A 19,418-nucleotide genomic window follows, 5' to 3' on the forward strand; every position below is an offset into this window, starting at 1 on the left:
TGTTTAAATCTTTTATTCATAGGGCAACAACATGTGAGTCATTTGAGAATTCAGTCTTCGCTAGTAGAGCTGTCCATGCATTTCTTAGCCTTAGTTGACAGGCACTGCAGCATCCCCGGTCAGGACTATGATGAGTAGACAACTGGGATTGCCAGAGGTTTTCAAAGAGAGATACAATCAAAGGCAGCTATTAGGAAGACCAACCAGAAGTCATGTGTGAGCGGGATTAGAGTGAGTAGTCTTAGAAAGACAAACTGGATGGTGCAACAGTAATCCAGTGTGTGGGGGCAGGGAAAGAGGGAGGGAGGGAAGGAGGGAGGGAGGGAAGGAGGGAGGGAGGGAGAAGCTTCACTAAGGGTAACTTGCATCAAAGATAAAAGAATGGACCATTTTAGGAAAGTCAGTGGAGGGAAAGAGTGGACACAGGACCTAAACAACCAACGTGAAAAGAAGAATTCAATGACATGGTCACTATCGGGGTTCCCAAGAAAGCGATTGAGCATCCGTGGACTGGCCAATGTAAGCAACTGAACTTTCCATCTTTCCTTCCAGAAAATTGTCAAGGAACAAGTAGCTGTGGTACCCATAACCCTGTCATGATGAGGGTCATATAGCCCTGATGTAGAATGAGTCAATGTCAGAGATAGGGTCTAAGACGTATGTTCGTCTTCCCTCAAGAGATGATGGCACTTACATAGATGCCATTGCCACACTCCTACTCTTTGTAGCTCTTCATGCCAGTTCTGTGGAATGCCAAGCTCACTTTTAGTCATTAGAGTTCTTTGCACAGACATAAGGAATATTCTGCAAAGAATTGCAGAAGGAAAAATCTAAATGGTATGCTGATATCCTGTCTAGTGTACAGTCCCTTGTGACTTTCTGTGGTTCATTTTGAGCCCCACCCTCTTTTATCAGCAGTTCTTTACTTTCGAATTTAAGACTCTGGTACCAAATTTCCTCACGATGAGACGGAAACTGGTTTGTCTATTAATTTTCTGCCATGCCATCCAACAAGAGTGGGCTTTAAGACTCTGATGAGGATGGCATCTTGTTGGCTTCAAGATGAAAGGTTTGTTGTGAAGTCATGAGCTTAATTCGCTGGCATCTCCCAATGAGCCTCTCGGATTACCTAACAGCATGTTCTTTGATGCTGACACTAGGAGAGAGAGAGAGAGAGAGAGAGAGAGAGAGAGAGAGAGAGAGAGAGAGAGAGAGAGAACATTACTTTGATAAATGACAGCAAGGTAACTAATGGTCCTTCTTTAGATACCTACCCAAACCTAGGGGATTTTATATTATTATGACCCAGGTTGGTCTCAAGCCAAGGACCCTTGAAGTCCTCTAAAGCCGAGCAGCTCTTGAAAGTCCAATTGTATCTTTCATCAAAGACGAAATTAGACTCCTTACATAACACGGTTACTTTCCCACGCTGAGGGCTAGTGTTAGCCTTTTCCTTTCTTGGTATGAAAATGCAAATATCTCTTGTAAAGATAAAGCATCTCCGTAGTCACACTAATTTGTAAATTTCCCTTAAAAAAAAGCATGGATATTTGGGGACATCTGAATGTCACATGTCATGTCTCCAGTGGATGAAGCAGCCCAGTGTTGTTCGGGGTCCTTGGCCGAACCCACTGCTAGGGAGACTATCACTGTATACTTCTTATCCACAACACTAAGCTTTCTGACAAGCATGTTGAGATCAACATTGGTTCCTGGGAGCTCTTTACGCCCTTGGAAGTGAGATGTCTCCTAATTTCTTTGTCTTTCAGGTTTACTGTGGCAGCTTGAACTTAGTAACCCTTTAATTTCTGTCTGAGAAAGAAAGCTCAGCTCTGATTGACTGCTCTTAGATTCCCTGGACACATGTGGGTTATCATACCTATGAGACTGAGTTCAGAATTTTCTACCCAGAATATCCCATCGATGCTACTTGTTCTGTTGTTGGAAAGACATAGTTTGGTCACTCTTGCATCTGCCTTGCAGGAGTGGTCAGTTCTCAATGACCCCCACATGGATTACATGCTCTGTGAATTATCCATAGATAATTTTTAATTCCAGTCTGACTATACTATTCTTGGACACGCTCTCGTGAAGTTATCCCTCAGTATCTGCCCTTAAGCCAGGCACAGTTTGCTTGCCAATGCTTGACAGCATGGAAGAGAATAAGTGGGGGTAAACTTACTCAACTGTCATGGTGGAACAATTCCTGAATTGGAAAGAATGACTTTGGAGTAATCCTGCCTGAAATTGCATCGTTGAGCTCAAACATCTCTCTGTGATTATGAAAACAGAAATTAACAACAACAAAGCAGTCCTCTATAGGCCTACTCCATTCTCTTTCCAAAGCTAGGAGAATTTCACTGCAACAGTGAACCCTAGATCTAGTAGGAGGCTAGGAGTATGAGAGGGAATCGGCACATATACATTCTCGGGCCAACTCAAGATACTTTGGGGATTAATCTGAAAACCTCTCTAGCCCTTTCCCAGGATGGTTTTCAAGGAAGCCATTTTGGAGCCATCTTGTCTGCCTCCCTACACAGAGTGAAACCCAACCAAACATTGTAAAGCCGATGTGAAAGCTGGTTGTGCCTTATTCCCTCCTGGAGGTGGAGGGAAAATGGCTTCGTCCTGATCCACCTTAAGAGCAAAATGTGCAGTTTCTGTGTGCGGCTCTGGCACGCAGGGGTGCCCCTGATCTGTACAGGGACTGGGGGGGGGGAGAAATGTAAGCAGATCTCTGAAGAAAGCACTTGGCTCAGCAATTTTCAAGCTTGTTGTAATTGGCCTAGCCTAAAAGAATTCTTCAAGCTGTACCTAGGCCAAGGAAAATGCAAACACTTCCCTGAAACAGAGGCATTTGGAGAGGAAGAGAAGAAAGGGCTCGTCTGCAAACCAGGCAAACAGACAAGCAAATTGCACAGGAAAGCGGGGGAGCAGGGAGGTTGCATATGGACTGCTTTTTTCACTTGGCACATCAGTGGATCTAGCCACACCACGAAGGGAAGGCAAAGCTACCAAAAGATCTTGGTTAGCTCACAACCACTGTCTTGAAAACTAAGCTGCTTTCTCGCCTGGTCTGGCTCTCCACTGACTGTGCAATGGCCCTTTCTCCGAACAACTGAGATTAGGGGTCCTCTCTTTCTGTCTCAGGCTAAAAGCTAACTGCCTATGGACTGACAGCTGTGATGACCGGGGTGTTTCATGAGCCTTCCATTCTGACACTTGGCGATTATTTTCTCTTCTTTTTCCAGGTCCTCTGTGAGTACTGTGAGGACAGGCCTGATCCTGCTGGGTTCCTAGTGTATACAATGGCCATAGCCATCAGTTCTCTAAACAACAGCTTACTGCGTCACTCTAAGAACCATGCGACGTTTTATAGAAGGCATTTTGCTAATACTTTTACTCTATTTCTGACACGTATTTGAACACAGAGGAGGTGTTCTCTCTACACCTGATTGATATCGCATTGTTGTGATGTATTAACAGGCCTTGACAACAGGAAGCTCTTAGGTGCATTTCTCTATAGTGTGAACTGAGTCACATGATGGGTCTAACTCCCATCTCTCTGCTCAAGTCTTTCTTGACCTTTTCTTTGCCTGAAGTGTGAATCTGTATACCCACCCCATCCTCTCTTGATACCCCCTACCCTGGCTTTGGAAAATTCTCATCTATTCGGTACCTCTCTGGGACTCCACTTCCTGTCACCATCCCTCTAAATTTCCCTCTCTCGTCCCAGCTTCCTGTCTTTTCCTCCATCCTCCAATTCCAGTTTTCCCCTCCTTTCCTTGGTCAGAGGTTGGTAATTCTTTAATGTTCTTTATCTGTTCTGCCCCCTTGGTGAGCTGTGAACCTCTCCAAATCACTACAGCTCCTTTACAGTGTACATCATACAAAGGGAATCCACAGCTCCCTTATATTCCTGCCTCCCTCGTCTCTAGGAACCTAGTCACCCTTCTTTATTTATCTTGTTTCTATTTCTCTATCCTTCCTGCCTGAATTATAAAGCATATCAATAGTGCAAAAGGGGACAGAGTTGGGGGGAGACTAACCATGTTACCAGTGGGGCCATTCAACCCTTAACGATTAAGAAATGCCAACATGGAAAGACCCTGAGGGTACCATTTTCTTCTCTCTTGTTTCCAGGCCTTGCTGACACATGCCACATGCAAGTGACTATTCCTTAGCCCCAGGACCATGCTCAGTAACCAAATGGCTCCCTGAGGCTGACTGCGGAGATGATCAGCCTCTCACCTGAAGAAGTCATGGGAGGGGTTCAGGCATGGGTGATGGTGGTGGTGGCTTGTAACTGGAGTGGTGTCTTAGTATCTCTTTAAAACCTAAGATGGTCCTTTTGCTGTTTATTCAGAGAGCAGAAGTGTGCTTTTTCCTCAACATTTCCCACCAAACTGAAGGGCAATTGCCTTCTTTAAGAGGTCTTTAGTCTTTACCTGAGAGGGTAAATTACTCTGTTTTAGAGAAAGTCAGGAGAAGAAATGAAGCACACTTAGGCGTTAGGAGGCTGTCAGATTAGAAGGTGAGATCTCTTAGCAGGAGATGAAATGCTATGTATGTAGGTCACATGTTTGTTTTTGTAGCTTCTCCTATGGACCGCAGTTACATATCAACCAAAGATTATGAGTTAGAAGGATTCTCAATATCACTTCGTTCCAGCTGGCCTCAATGGTTGGTGTTCTCTTTGACCAAAGTCAGAGACTCCCTAGCCTTTTCTAGATAAGAAGTGACTTCTAATTCCTACTGAACTGAAGGAATATATATCTCTGTTTTTACATTTCTTGCTATGATTTGTTTTGGTTTTTGAGATGGGATCTCTTGCAACCCTGCTTTCTCTACCTTCCAAACACAGGGATTAAAAGCATACGATGCCGTGTCTCTTAGAATACTGTTCTTTGAGTAAGTCAAAAGGCTTTCTGTCTGGACTTTTTTATTTTATTTTATTTTTCTAGAATGGATGGCCCCATTCTATCCCCTAAAGCTCGGCAGAGCAAATATCATTTACTTTCCACTTAAGAGCCCCTTGGATATTTGAAAATATTAATATAGAGTTAGACTTTTGTCTAAGAAGATCTATTTTCAAAATTTCCCATGGCCTGGTTTCACATCTCTTCAAATTGCTAGTTTCTGCATTCTTGGTCCACCCCACTTTGCTTGGTGGGGTCTAAAGTGGAATTGGATGCTTCGAATCGCTCTAAAGGAACAAGACCCAATTCTGCTTCCTCATTCATTTCCTTGCATCTCTATCACTGACCTGTCGTTTTCTACGTGCTCAATACACCCAGTGCTTACATTGTAAGCAGTGTTTGTGGACTCGGGTGGAAACTATAGCAGAGTGAGACTAACTGTTCTTAGCTGAAGACACATTCGCAGGGATGGTGGCAATGCTCATGCCTTTGCAACTCTCCTACAGTTCTTTGATTTTTCTTCTCTTTTTGGATAAAGAGTTTTACATAGCATTGGCTGGTCTTGAACTTGCCTCATAGTTGAGGATGGGCTTGAACTCCGAATAACCCTGCCTTCACCATCTACATTCTAGAATTACAGGCCTGCATTACCATGCCCACCTTCAAATCTTTTGTTGTTGTTTGGCTTGGCTTGATAAGAGTTTACAACAGAACTGAAGTATTGCCAGTGTCATTTAACTCTTGCTCAACCCGAGGACCCAGGTCAGGTCTGAGCAATAGTGATTGACTCTCTATGGTCAATAAGCGTATCATTAACTGGCTTTTCTTCTTCATCGTCATTACCACTAGCATCTTAATACCATAAACTTCTTTTTCATGGGTTGCTGTTGCTATCTGGAAGCTAATTCCTGTAATGTCCATAAAAGAGCCCATGAGGCAGCCATGTTTCTTAAGAAATCTAATTTTACCATCCATCTTATACCAAGTCCGAGCTTCCTGTGCGGTTCAGTACAGTGCTGCCCCCAGCACTGCGGGGAGGTAGCAGAATTGAATAGAGATGGGTGATTTGGTTTGCTGAGTAAACAGGAAGTGTCTTATGTTGATTCCTTGCCAAAGCTCCCTTCTCCGGGATTGCTAGACGAGCCCAGGTGGTAGTATGACATGTGAAATGGGCTCTAAGCTTTCAGAGATTTCGATTTGATCGCAGGCTGGTCCGTTAACCATTCCAACCTCAGTTTCCTTATCACTAAAATAGGGCTCTTCTAATCTCACAGTCGAGGTCTCCCAACTGGTCTGATGGTGAAAAGGGATTGCATCACAAGGCGTGTGGTTACCTAGCATCAGCACCAAATCACTGTCAGCATCCTGGAAGGTCTCCTTATTCATTTACCTTTCACTGCCGGTTTACTGGTAAATGAAGAACTTCCGGTCCTATGGTTCCCCTTCCCCATTTGGCATAATGATGAATGAATTCTTGCCTGCAGGATCAGCCCAGGTCTTTTCTGCATCTTGCTAAACACACTATGCTCACATCGCAGGGTGGGGCGAGCCAATCCCCCTGGCGGAGGGTGCAGCTCCTACTGCCCTGCCCTGAGCCTGAACTCTGCTTCTCTCCCCTCATCTCCAGAGGTGGAGCACAGTCTGGAGTCCTGGGAAGGAGGTCAGAAAAACCGTTTCCCTCCACCTATGGTTTGACTGGTAGCAACGAAAACATCATTTGTCAGCCCCCGCAGAATCGATTTCTTTCTTCCTACCTGCTTGCTGGGCAGGTTAGAATGAATGAGGTTGCATCTCTGTGGAGGAGGATGCTATTTGGATATGCAGTCTGTATTCATCACAGTGGGCAGCAGAAAGCAGTCAGGGCTACCGTGACTCCAAAAGGCCAGGAGAGCCCAGGAGACTGGACGGTCATGTTTTTCTCAGACTTCAGAGACTACGCCTGTCTCTCCAGAACAGCATGTGTGACTGAGTGACTGTGTGACACATTTTTTACCAGTCCAAACTGGACACACAGCAGCAGCAGCAAATGACTGCCAATCACTGCGTGCCTATACAGTATTAGCCCTGTAAGTTTATTTTCTACTAAGACCACGTTCACCTGCACTTTGGGTCTTCTGGGTCCTCAGAACGCTGGCTCTCCAAAGGATTTCCCTGATTAATTTCAGAGCTCCTCAGCCCCGCAAATCACACAGAGGCAATCGCTCACAGAAGGACACAGTGTAGTCTGTCTTTTCTGCACTCCCCTCCTCCCACCCCAAGGCACCAACCCAAACCTAGTGCTGGCCTGTCGTGCTCAGCATCTCCCACTAGGGGGAGCCCCTGGAGGGCAGCTGGGGCTGAGCAATCTGGGAAGCGCTGAAGTTTTCTGCTCCTGTCCTGGACTGGTTTTTTCACTAACCCAACTGTGAGATTTCTTTGTTGCAATGTTGGGGTCTGAGATAACACTGCTGGAGGCTGGAGGCGAGAAACATAGCCGAGACCATCTTTTATTGTGTGTTGTTATTTATTAGCGCTGTGAAGCGAGGAAGCGAAATAACAAAGAGCCCAAAGACCCGAAGACTGCACAGCTCCGGCTTGTAGGCCCTGGAGACAGTCTGGAGTCCTCAGACGAACAGAAAGAAGACATCAGAAGGGCAACCAGGGGTGCCTGTGGCTGCTGAGTACAGGTGAGAGGCAGAGGGAGGATGACCAGGGGGCTCATGGGTAAAGAGGCACAAGAGCCCTCCCCACCTGGGAAAATGGATAGACCAAAATGAGAGTGGTCAGCAGAAGTTAAGGGGGAAAGCACTGATTGGGAACATCAAGGAAGGGAGGAGGGCAAGGGGTGAGCTTGAGGCAAGGAGGACAAAAGAAAGAAACAAGGCTGCGGTATGAAAGAGACAGAGCTTGAGAATAGAATCTGAACAGTGAGAAGTTGGCTCCAACTAGGCTGCTTAAGAAACTTGGCAAGAAACAAGTTGCGGGGAGATTGACATCGAGTGTCCAATTGCATAAGGAAGATCAGTGTGAGCAGATGTGACTCACAGTCAACCGATCTAATCATTCCAGTTGTGTGTCATAGAGCCACACCTACTCGTACTTTGACCTAAACTGAGAGGAATTCTGGTCTGCAGGCTTTTCTGGGTTCTTTCGCTTCTAAACCAACGATTTCCCTTTCTTCCTTTGAGTCTTCCGCAGCTCCTCTAGGGAGTAGACCGGCAGTCAGAAATTCTGTGTTCTGGTCTAGAACTTGCCATTTATCGGTAGGATTAGCCTAAGCAAGGAAACCCCGGAGTTTTCCTTTCCTTTGTCTAAAAAGGGAGATAATAATATATTACTGACAAGCCTTACAGGGTTGTTCCAAGGATTGAATAAGTAAGAGGATGTGAAGAAATGCTCTTAATAGATTATAATTGCTAGCTAAATAAAAGTTGGCATTAATAATAATTAATCAGTTAATAGAGCCTCCCTACTCTCAGCAGGGAGTCTGCTGAGTCTGGGAGAGAACCGTATTCATGTAAGTCTACACCCAGAGCCCATTCTCCTACTGCGGACACTTCATACATGTACTCCCCAGACTTTTAGAACTAATGTCTCTTTGATAAATGGGACACTTCATATTGACTCTTTTTTGTTTTTTGACAGCATCAAATGTTCTTTTTCCAGCCTCAGCTCAGTTTTCTCATGCAGATAAGTGATTGATGGTGTCTCCACGGTGCCTGGGGGAGTGAGATGTCTGTGTCCTGGACACAGGAGTCAATGTCATGTCTTGGGCATATGGTCGGACTGTTTGGAAGAAGTAAATGACAGGCTGTGATAATAATAATGCTGTCACCATCTCCCCTTTCTAGAACGTTCTTTACAGGTCACTTGTGATTATTTTTTCACCCAAATGTGTCAGACATAAAATTGGGTCTGTGCCTTGGATCGGGCTGGTGGAGGTTGTCTCTGAGAACGTTAGCTGGCTTTGACACCTGTGGCCATAGTCTTTCTGCTTCCCTCAGCTGTGAGCAGCAGTGTGGCAGATGGGGAAGGCAGTGTAGACCACTCGTGAAACGTTTGCTCTCTCTCCTTCATGTGTCACCTGGAGTTCTCACAACTCTCCCTCCATGTATCTAAACATTCACTGTTGACCTGCTGACGTCAATGGTCTGTGGCTTGACAAGCACCCAACTGTCGTCAGGATACCTTGATACCGATGTGTTTCCACTAGTGATTGCCCCACACCTCCAAATGACTTTAAACTTTTGTTCCAGCTGCTAACAAAAGGAAGCTTCCTCCTGCTTCTTTTCATCTCCACCAATCAAATGATGGAGCGAATACTCATAACAATGCTTATTTTAAGGCACCCACCGACTCACCTGCAGAACATTAATATCCTATCCAAGGACACAATATGTAGAAGACTGTGTTTTCTAAAATCACCAAGCACACACACACACATGCACACATGTGTGCAGATGCATCTACATGTGCATGCATATGCAACTATAAATATGTATGTGTGTGTGCATTCATACACATCCCTTCTCCTTCCAAACATGCACCCATTCTGCACTTAATGAAAGTACGCACAAATATTCACGCAGCACACTCAAAGTGCACACTTCATGGAGAGTGAGGATATGAATTTCTTCATCAGCATTTTGGCTGTTTTAGAGTCCAGAAGTGACCACAATTCACATGGCTTAAAAAAAAAAGTCATGGATCAATTTCTGCTCTGTCCATAGCAATGAATATCGATATGTTGCCTCTTCTAGACAAACTGTCAGCAATTTCAGATATTTTTAAATGAGTTTTTTTTAAAAATACATTTGCAAAGTCAATTATTTTGAATCTCATCTGAGGCAATTAAAAAACATCCTGACATTTAAGGTGATATTTTTTTCCCAAGTAAAATAATTATAACTAATACTAATTATGAACAAATCATTTAGTTACTCGCAGTCTGGCTCAACCTTTAGGTTAATAAACCAATCCATTAGAATTCATCTTGCTCAAAGGACCAATTTGTTTTAAAAAAAATGTAGTGACCTTTTACCACAAGTGTGATTGATATTTTCTTTAACAATATCAGAACTGTCTTTCTCAGAGAAGAGTGTGGTCCAGAGGAAGGTGCAGAAAATTGCTCATGTCAAAAAACGGGTTTAGATATTTCTCTCTACCTTCGATATTTTGTTCTCACTGAACACCTATGGCAGAGAGTTGTATGTGTGGTTCACGGGCCATGTCTGGTCAACCCCAGTTTTACTGAAATAAAACTCGGTCTGTGTATATGTTGTCTATAACCACATTTTCTACCACAGAATGTTACATGTTGTCTATAGCCACATTTTACCACAGGTTCTGGGAAGTCAATGTATCCTTGCAAAGCTGGATATACTCATTACCAGGCCTTTAAAGATGCTTACAAACCCCAATGTAGTAGAATGAGGAGAAAAATAGGTATCTTCGAATAGCTACAGCTCCTATGTGGAATTGTACATGCATGTGTGAATTTACTAAGCCTGCACATTCTACTGTAGCGGGGATCATGAGACTTTCTTAGCTGAGGGAGAAATAGCAAATCTACCTGTGGTGGTACAGTCATTCGATGGCATAGGTAGGGGGCAGCCAATAGAGAGACAGAAGGAGTATCTCCTAGTCTTCCCCTAGATGCTGTCAACTGCCAAGGACACTGGATGGTGAAAATTCTTGACACTCTGTTCCTGCCTTATCTGCCCTTGGCTTGGATGAACCTCGGCTTATCTTTTCTGTCCCCATTCTCAGGAGCAGGGCTGTGCGAGTAAGCAGAATGGAAAGAAAGCATCGTGCCTTGTAGTCAAACAAAGTGAGGCTTTATGGCATCCATGCTCTCGTCTCTATTCGCCCAGAGACAGGCACAACGGCACAGATACCATGCAACGGAGAGTAACAGGCAAGTGTTTGTTGCAGAATACGCTATCTTATAAAAAGTTGGCCTTTTGAAACAGAAGGTCCACTTTTAATTACATTTCTTTTCTCTTAATTCAAGTTAATATCAAAATTATATCTCTCCCCGCCCCTAAGCTTACGACATCTGCTAGCAAAGTAGGCCACAAGGAGGCAGATCTCAGGAGGAAGGAAGCCTGGGACGATAAAACGAGACAATGGCTGTGTTCACAGAGTTTTCCTTAATCTTACGTCTCCATGAAAGGAGGTAACAGATAAAAAGAGAACATTGAGAATAAGAAACATCTACACCGAGCCTTCCCTGAGGATGATAAATTCGATTTTCCCTTCTACCAGATTTTATATTGACTGTTCTCTTTACCCAGCACTGCTAGTTGTAAGATTATTGGAGTGACCAAGACACTCGCTTCTCCACGCAATGATTTATTAGAGAGCCATTCATGCACATGTGTCTATAATACACGTTAGACACCTCAGTTGGGAACACAGTCTGCAGTGTCCTTCAAGGAGAGGTTGATTTTTCCCTTGTGAGCCAAGCACAGCAGAGGGTATAGAGGAAGCACCATTGGGTGAGATCTGAGGAAGCATAGATTTCAGACCTTTAGACATTGGAGGAGATGGCGATGTAAGAGGGAGAGAGGGAACAAAGTCACAGAGTGTATATTCAGAGAAATCATCTGTGGGAGGTGTTAAATGAAAGCTTGTGGTATTGAGGGAGGAAGAAGTAAGGGCACTAGCCTGGGTCTAGATTCTAGAGGAGCTTGGACAGTAGATTTAAAAGGTACGTCTTGGGGCTGGGGAGATGGCTCAGTGGTTATGAGCACTTTCTGTTACTACTGATTTCCGAGTTCAGTTTCCAACACCCACATAGCGGTCCATAACCATCTATAACTCCAACTTCAGAGGGTCCAATGCCCTCCTCTGGTCCCTTTGGGAACCAGGCATGCCCACGGAACACTTACATGCAGGCAAACATTTATGCCTATCAAAATTTTTAAGAATTAAAAGGAAGTGAGGTGTTAAACGAGGGAGATGGCTCAGATGATAACATTCTTGCTGTGCAGGTATGACGACCTGAGTGCAATCCTCAGCCCCCCTAGAAAAAAATTTCCAAGTGTAGCAGTGCACGGCTGTGACCCCTGTCCTGGGAAGGTAGAGATGGGAGAAACCCTGCAGCACATTGTCTATTCAGTCTAGCTGACTCAGTGAGCTCCAGCTTCAGTGAAAGACCCTGTCAAAAAAAATGAGTAGAGAACAACTGAGAAAGGCACCCGATGTTGGCCTCTCGCCTCCACACAAATGCACAGGCTTGCACATACACACGTGTGCAACACACAAAATTAAGTCTCTGTGTATAGATGCTTGGACCCATTGACTGTGTGTAGGAGAATGACTTGACCCATAGTTTGGAAAAGAGCATCACGATATTCAGTCAGAACTCAGTGGCAGTGCACCAGATAGAGACAAGCTGAGAAAGATGGGTCTTTACCTGATCCTCTCAAGGCATGACTGATCCGTCACAACCCTGACTATTGTAGGTATGGCACTCGCTGAGGGCTTTCTGAGGGCATTTGTTTAATGGCATGCCAGTGGCATTTACTCATAAACCAAAAAGCCATTGGGCCAGAAATAGGGGTTTTGGTTACTTCCCCAGACAGGAAGCAGTTTGGGTGATTATACTTATGATTCATCGAGGTTGGGAAACATATCCTGCACAAACACACGCCCCTCCCCTCCAAGCAGAGTGACTCATGGCTTCTTCAGTTTGGTCTATGGAAGGCCTGGAAGTCCAGGCAGAGTTTTGAGATACGATGGATGTTCCGTCATAAATCTGCAACACTCGTAATTACAAGAGAAACGTTTCTCCCCATTCTCTCAATTATCAGGAAATAGGCATTTCTTGAATTCTTGCTATTTTAACATGGAGAATGTGATGTTGTGAAACACAGTTCCTGCCATAACTTTAGATGGTAAAGAGGACATAAGGATAACGGGCAAGAGTGTTCCACAAGTGTTTTAAGCTATACGGATGGGTCAGAGGGAACATTTACAGTAGTTATAGAAGGGGTATGAGACGGAGTCTTAACAAATTACCTGACAGTTCAGCAGGTTGAAATCTAGTGGTTTCTAGGGCCTGGGCGTGGCTCTAGGCATGGAGCTTCATACTTTGGTAGAACGTCCATTCTAACCAGAGGACTCTGTTGAATTTAAGCCCTGGTTCTTCCTTCTAACCCCATGTTCCCAGAAATAAGACTCAGACTCAAAATATACTTACGAATACCTTGGCCATAGAACTAAGCTCTTCTCTGACCAGATATAACTTTAAGTAGCCCATTTATTCTAGCTACCTTCAGCCACGTGGCTGGTTACCTGCGTCCGTCTCATCACATCTTCCCTGTGAATCTCTCCCAGAATTTGTTCTCCTCCCAGACGCCCCACCTTCTCTTTTCTGCTTAAGCCATAGGCCATACACTGTTTAATTGACAGGTGATGCATCCATACAACACACAAGATACTCTCTCTATGGGACTCCATAGTAGCGTAAGAACCAACCGAACTGCCTTGTCTCAGGGAGTTTCCGTTCTCAGGAAGTGACATTTCAGAGAACAAGCGCTAGCCCCTCATTCCCCCAAAAAGAAGAATGTGTGCCAAAGTCAAGAAAGCAGCCCCTTGGCAGGCAGTGGAGGAGGACGCCTCAGGAATGGGAAGCTCAATAGGATGAGAGGGTCTCTCTTAATTCCTTGACACTATGCATTTACGGGGGGGGGGGTACCTGCATATGCCATGGCATGCCTGTGAAGGTCAGAGGTCAACTTGAAGGGCTGGTCCTCGCTCTCCACTACGTGAGCTCTAGGGATTGAATGCATACCATCAGGCTTGGCAGCAAATGCCTTTACCTGCTGAGCCAACAAAGCTTATTAATAAGCCTGACATATTTTAGGCCAATTGCCCTGCCTTCCTATAACTTGAATGAATAACGGATGTAAGAGGGATATCATGTGCATGCACACAGGTGTGTGCATTTTTTGTATGTGTGGCACTGGGTGTCAAATCCTAGATATATGCACACGAGGTAAGCTTTGTACAGCATCTCTAGACCTTGATTTTGTTAATATGTGATTGTGGGTTTGAGCCAGGGCCTTATTAGGTGTATCACGCTAGCCTAGAACATGTGATTCTCTTCTCTCTGCCTCCTGGCTGCTCTGAGTTCAGGCATATCTTGTCAGCCTGGCTAAGACAGAAATCATTCTTCTTTGAAGATGCATAGCTGAGTCCCCAAACTCCATGGCTCGGCGGTTTCCATCAGTGATCAGGACTTGGTATACTCATTGATAATTTTTCTGCAACTGCTCTGTACTCACTTGGTGTCTTGAAGATGGAAAAGGAAAAACTATGACAGGGACATACTTTGCTTAAATAGTATTCAGGTCAAGTTCTGTAACAGGCAACTCTGCCTTGGAGGTTGGGTTTGCTTCTCATTTCATCAAGCTATCTAAAATAACCGGGTCACGAGGTGGTTTTCGGCAGGGTCCTCACTGGGATGGGATTTGACCTACATAGGGAGAGAACCAGGGCAGGAATAGTTGTTCAGCTCTTCACAGACTTGGAGAAATCCAGTTTGAATGACTGTAGGATCACAAAGCTGGGAGAGACTCCCTGTGACCGAAAGTGATCCTGGTACCTGCCTCTGGGCAGATATATGCCTTTCTGGAAGTTAATAAAAATTCCAGAGCTCAACTTTTTAACAAATGCTTTAAAACACATCTATTCTGAATACTATACATCTGGGGTAGAGATGCTGTCTAACCTTAGGCAAAGCAGCTGTATACCTCCTCTCAGTGGTAGGACTCAGTCTCTGTAGCATATTCCTTCCAGGTACTTGGTGAGAGAAAAATAATTGTTTTGGGAGTATATTTTACATTTTCAAAAAAAAATAGTCAAAGTGTCATATTCAATCAGCCTAGCTAATAGGCCGTTTTTATTTATTAAAAATAAATTTAAATGTAGCTGTAAAATTTTGAGAGGATGTTTTCATTTGCATCATGACTAGCTTTAAAAAGACTTACCAGAAATTATAAAAACAGTAAGTTCACATCCTCCCAGATGGCTAACTTGAGGTACATGAATGCTGGGAAATTGTGCTATTTCTCACTCCACTTGGTAAGTTGCTTAAGGCCAAGAAGAATGCTTCATTTGTCTCTACAAAGCCTACTCCAGAAGCAGGTGCTTGCTGGAACTAACTTCATGAGCAAATTAAAAAAAAAAAAAAAGCAATGAGGTAATTACTTTGAGGTCGTGCCATGATTTTTTTGTTTGTGTGTCTGTTTTGATATTTTTCAACAAATATAAACCCCGTGATCACCTTGAGACTAACTAGCAGGCAGGAAGCTCGTAAAAGTAAAACAGTCTTGGGGCTAGAGCAATTGTTTGGGGTAAGCGTTTGGATTTAGATGAATTGTTGGGAGTAGGATGGGAGGCGATGGACTAGATGTGCGAGCCTGTGCCTCCGTATTTAAATGAAGAGAGTGAGCCAGTGGATGAGCGTCTTGGTTAGGGTTTCATTTGCCGTGACAAACACCATGACCACCAACAGCTTGGAGACAAAATGGCCTGTTTCGTCCTACAGCATGAGGCCTGTCACTGAAGGAGCTGCCTGTCAAGGAAGGAACTCTAGGCATAATCCAGAGGCAGGCGTTGAAGCAGAGACTGTAGCGGAACCCTGCTTACTGTCTTGCTTCTCGCGGCTTGCTCAGCATGCTTTCCTCTACACTCAGGACTAGCAGCCCAGCGGTAGAACCAACTGGTGAGCTGGGCACTTTCACATCAGTCATCAATCATCAATCAAAAAGTGCGCCTCCATAGGCCAGTCTCACAAGGAGATTTTCTCAGTGAGGTTCCCTTTTCCCAAATGACTCTAGCTTGTTTGAAGTTGACATAAAACTAACTGGCACAATGAGGAAGGATCCATTTGAGGGATACAATCTCAAGACGCCTTGCTGGCCCATTTCTGTGTATATGTAGTATGAGATGTTTTGTTTAAGGTCTTTCTGTTGTTAGCTAGGATCTTGTGTTTGTAAGAAAAAGTCTGATTAAAAATTCAAACTCGGGGGGTTGGGGATTTAGCTCAGTGGTAGAGCGCTTACCTAGGAAGCGCAAGGCCCTGGGTTCGGTCCCCAGCTCCGAAAAAAAAGAACCAAAAAAAAAAAATTCAAACTCGGGGAAGGTATGGGGTACACCAAGCTCCAGAAATTATCGGAACCAAAGACTGACTCTGCCTTCTACCTCATTCTCAATCTATCTTTATCCCAATCCATTGTCCACCTCCATTTCTTCTATCAATTCTGCCCGCAGGTCTACTTCTTCGAAAAGGCTAGATAAGTTTTCAAGACCTCTGGGAAGTCTGTACAGCACACAATACAGCTCTGCTGGAGTCTGTCTTCCCGCTTTCCGGCCCACGTACTCCTTTCAGCTCTATGAACATTATCCGTTGACTCTCTGATCTTTCAAGACTGTTCAATTTTGTTCTCGGGGGCTTCACTGTAGGGATAGCACAGCATCTTCTTCTCTCTGCTTGCAATGTACCCCAAACTCACTGAGGTGTGGGAAGTATACCTCATCGGACTTTCTTCACATGCTGTGCTCTTCCATGAGACTTGGAACTCCTCACAGCTGCTAGCTGCCATGTTTGGTATCATGTCCCTTTACTGGACTCATGTATGCATTTCTCGACTGCTAGCTTTTGGAGTTGCAAGAGAAATAATCTAAGACTCCACTTCTCAAGCGGACTGAGGTCAAGTAGGAACTGGATGACAATAGACACTTAGAAGGTATGCAGTAGAATGAACACTGGATGCTATAGGAACACACAGCCGAGCAGTCTTCCTTACTGATCAGTGGTGTTAAATGCTGGAAGGTTTCTACGGGTGGAAGGGAGCCTCCCTTGATCTGTGCTGAGTGCCAAATGTACATGGGACCCAGAGAAAGGACATTTGCTTGGGTAAGAACAGCATATGAGGAAGTTGTAGGATACACGAGGCCAGAGCTGTGTGTTCGAATACGAAAAATAGGACAGAAATCCACAAAATAATTTTGATGACAACTCCCCATAAGGCCCTAATTTTATAGCATATTGTACCAGGAGTTAGAAAATTAGAAAATGGCTAGAGAAGTCATGAATTCACCATGAAAATCTCTCAAGGAAAGTGGGATTTGACTTGCTTCATAACTAGCTAAATCTGAGGGCTGAGTCTGGGTTTTGATTTCATTCTGCCAGATATTGTATTGGTAACAATATTACCCTCCCTAATCTCTACAAAATGATCTGAAGACACTTCGCTGTGTCTTTCACAGTTAAATGGAGGATGAAAAGAGATGCAATATTTATGTAAACTTTCTTACTGGCCAAAATCTTGGCTAATGTCGTTGCAAAATGCATAATATATTAATGAGATAACTATGTGTTTTTTTTACATAATTTGTCTCTGAGGACAGGGCAGCCTAACTCTGCTGCCCATGTGACTCATTCGGTTGTTGGGTTTAAGGTGTTCTTCCTGTGAAGAGAACTGCCTTGTTGTAGATAGAAGTTTCATCCACAGACTTCCTCTCTCCATAAAACATTCCCTTGGGCATCTGTTGCCTCTTCTGTATGTAGTCCATGATAAACGATATTGTGGCATTATAAAGTTGTTCCTCCTGGTGGTCTTACAGAGAGAGTCGTATGATTCCAGTATATTACATGAGTCTTAGGTCAGGTGTGGGAGAGACCTGGTAGCACCATCCAATGAATGCATAATGATCTGCTAGAGGAATCGGGGCTCTTTTTCAGTGTGTGTCAAGGACTGTGGATGGAACTCTTCTGGTGTGACTGACATATGTGTTCAGGAACATGGTACAGATAACCATTCCCTCCATGTGCTTCTTCAGTTCTGTAGAGTCCTTATGAGACGAGTGCCTGCCTCATCTCCCATTACTCTCACACCAGCATCTTGGGGAGAAAGACTCTATTGCTCTTTACGGCCATGAAGATAGCACTAAAAAAAAAATGCCATGGCATATTAAGGACTTCTGACTTATTCCTGTCTGCTGACTGCTCCAGAGAATTGTAAGTAGAGGCTCAGATTCCTCAGTCAAAGACATAACCAGTTCATAGCCCTCATCATCTATTTATTGCCCCATCCTTCTAGCTCTGATGCTACTCAGAATCGTCTTTCTAGACCTTATGAGGGCAGAGAGTGTGCTCACTTTCCTGGAATCAAGGTCAGTGAGATTTTGCTGTGAGCACCTTAGAAATCAGAAGGCATCCTATGATCAGCCAAGCTTGAGAAGGCTGAGAATTGTCGCTGTGGTAGACGAGACACACAGAGCACAGCTAAGGATGCAAGATGAGACAGTTGCAGATTTTGCTTCCTCCAGTTATTAGCAAATCATTTTAATCCGTTCATGAATTACTTTAGAACTTTTATTTCAGAGTACTGGGGGACAGCTTGAAATCCTCTTAACTCCTAGCTAGTGGGAAAATATTTTTTTTTTTTTTTGGAGCTGGGGACCGAACCCAGGGCCTTGCGCTATGTATTTTGATTGTATTAATTCACTTTCCCTGATTCTGAGATCAGCCCTGCCCATTGGACGTGAGACCTTCTGCTGGCCTGAGGTCAACTCACAGGGGCCATAGCCTTAAAAGAATGCTTACTCTCCTCCTCCCAGTGTCTGTCAATTGCCAATATCACCTTAACTTGGGGTGGGACTTCATGTTCATTTCCTCTCCTCATGCTGGGATTTGACATGTATTGACCCTATCTATGCAGGTCCTGTTCATGTTGTCTCAACTGCTGTGAATTAATATTTGCAACTCCTCACTGTGGCCAGAAAGCAGTCTTCTTGTAGTTATTCACCAGTCCCTCTTACAACCCCTCTATGCTGTCTTCCACAATGACCCCCAAGCCTTACCAAGAGCATGTGCCATATAGACTTCTCACTTAGAGCTGAGTGTTCTATAGTCTTTTAAGCTCTGTATATTGACCAGTTGTGGGGATGTATTAATTGGTGAGTGTAAGTCACTAGGAGTCAGTTTGATATTGTGTCCATTTAGCAGAGTAATACAGTAAATTCTACTAGGTACTGTGGGCTATCAGATAAAAAAGACCAGGGCCAGGATTACTTTTTTGGAGTTGGCTAGTGAGGTCCCACAGACCCCCTCAAACATTATAGGCTATTGAAAATGCTGCTCTTATAGATGTCTTAGCAAATGAATGCTGTTACTGAAGGCTGAACATCATGCTTTGGGTTAAACCAAAGTCTGGTTTAGATGCAGACTGTCAAAATTTGAGTTCGTTTATCCAGTAAAGCTCTGTTGCCAAAAATAACCTTTAAAAAAATCCTACTTTCCTATTCTACTGGCTAAATTGCATGGAAATTCCCTAGAAAATGTTGAAATTGAGCCGTCCCCTCCCTCCCTCTGCCCTTTTGCATTCCCTTATAAAGAGGGCACGTGGGTTTGATTTATAACTTTTCTAGTTGTATTTGATGGGACCCTTTGGAAACCTACTAGTGGAGGGACAGAGTCATCGCTAGAAGCTTTTACTGTAATCT

The 19,418-nt window shown here is 44.1% G+C and overlaps 1 protein-coding gene and 1 long non-coding RNA gene across 1 annotated transcript in view; both read left to right on the forward strand.

Moving 5' to 3' along the window:
- Nucleotides 1-19,418, forward strand: part of Mir100hgl (Mir100 Mirlet7a-2 Mir125b-1 cluster host gene like) — a 265,006-nt gene that overhangs the window by 139,409 nt on the left and 106,179 nt on the right.
- Nucleotides 7,492-19,418, forward strand: part of Lnc215 (long non-coding RNA 215) — a 118,106-nt gene continuing 106,179 nt past the window's right edge. The window contains exons 1-2 of the long non-coding RNA NR_126581.1: nt 7,492-7,585; nt 10,668-10,815. This is a non-coding gene — a long non-coding RNA (long non-coding RNA 215). The remainder of the gene's footprint in view (nt 7,586-10,667; nt 10,816-19,418) is intronic.

This window comes from Rattus norvegicus, chromosome 8 (assembly GCF_036323735.1).
Source record: "Rattus norvegicus strain BN/NHsdMcwi chromosome 8, GRCr8, whole genome shotgun sequence".
Classification (NCBI taxonomy): domain Eukaryota; kingdom Metazoa; phylum Chordata; class Mammalia; order Rodentia; family Muridae; genus Rattus; species Rattus norvegicus.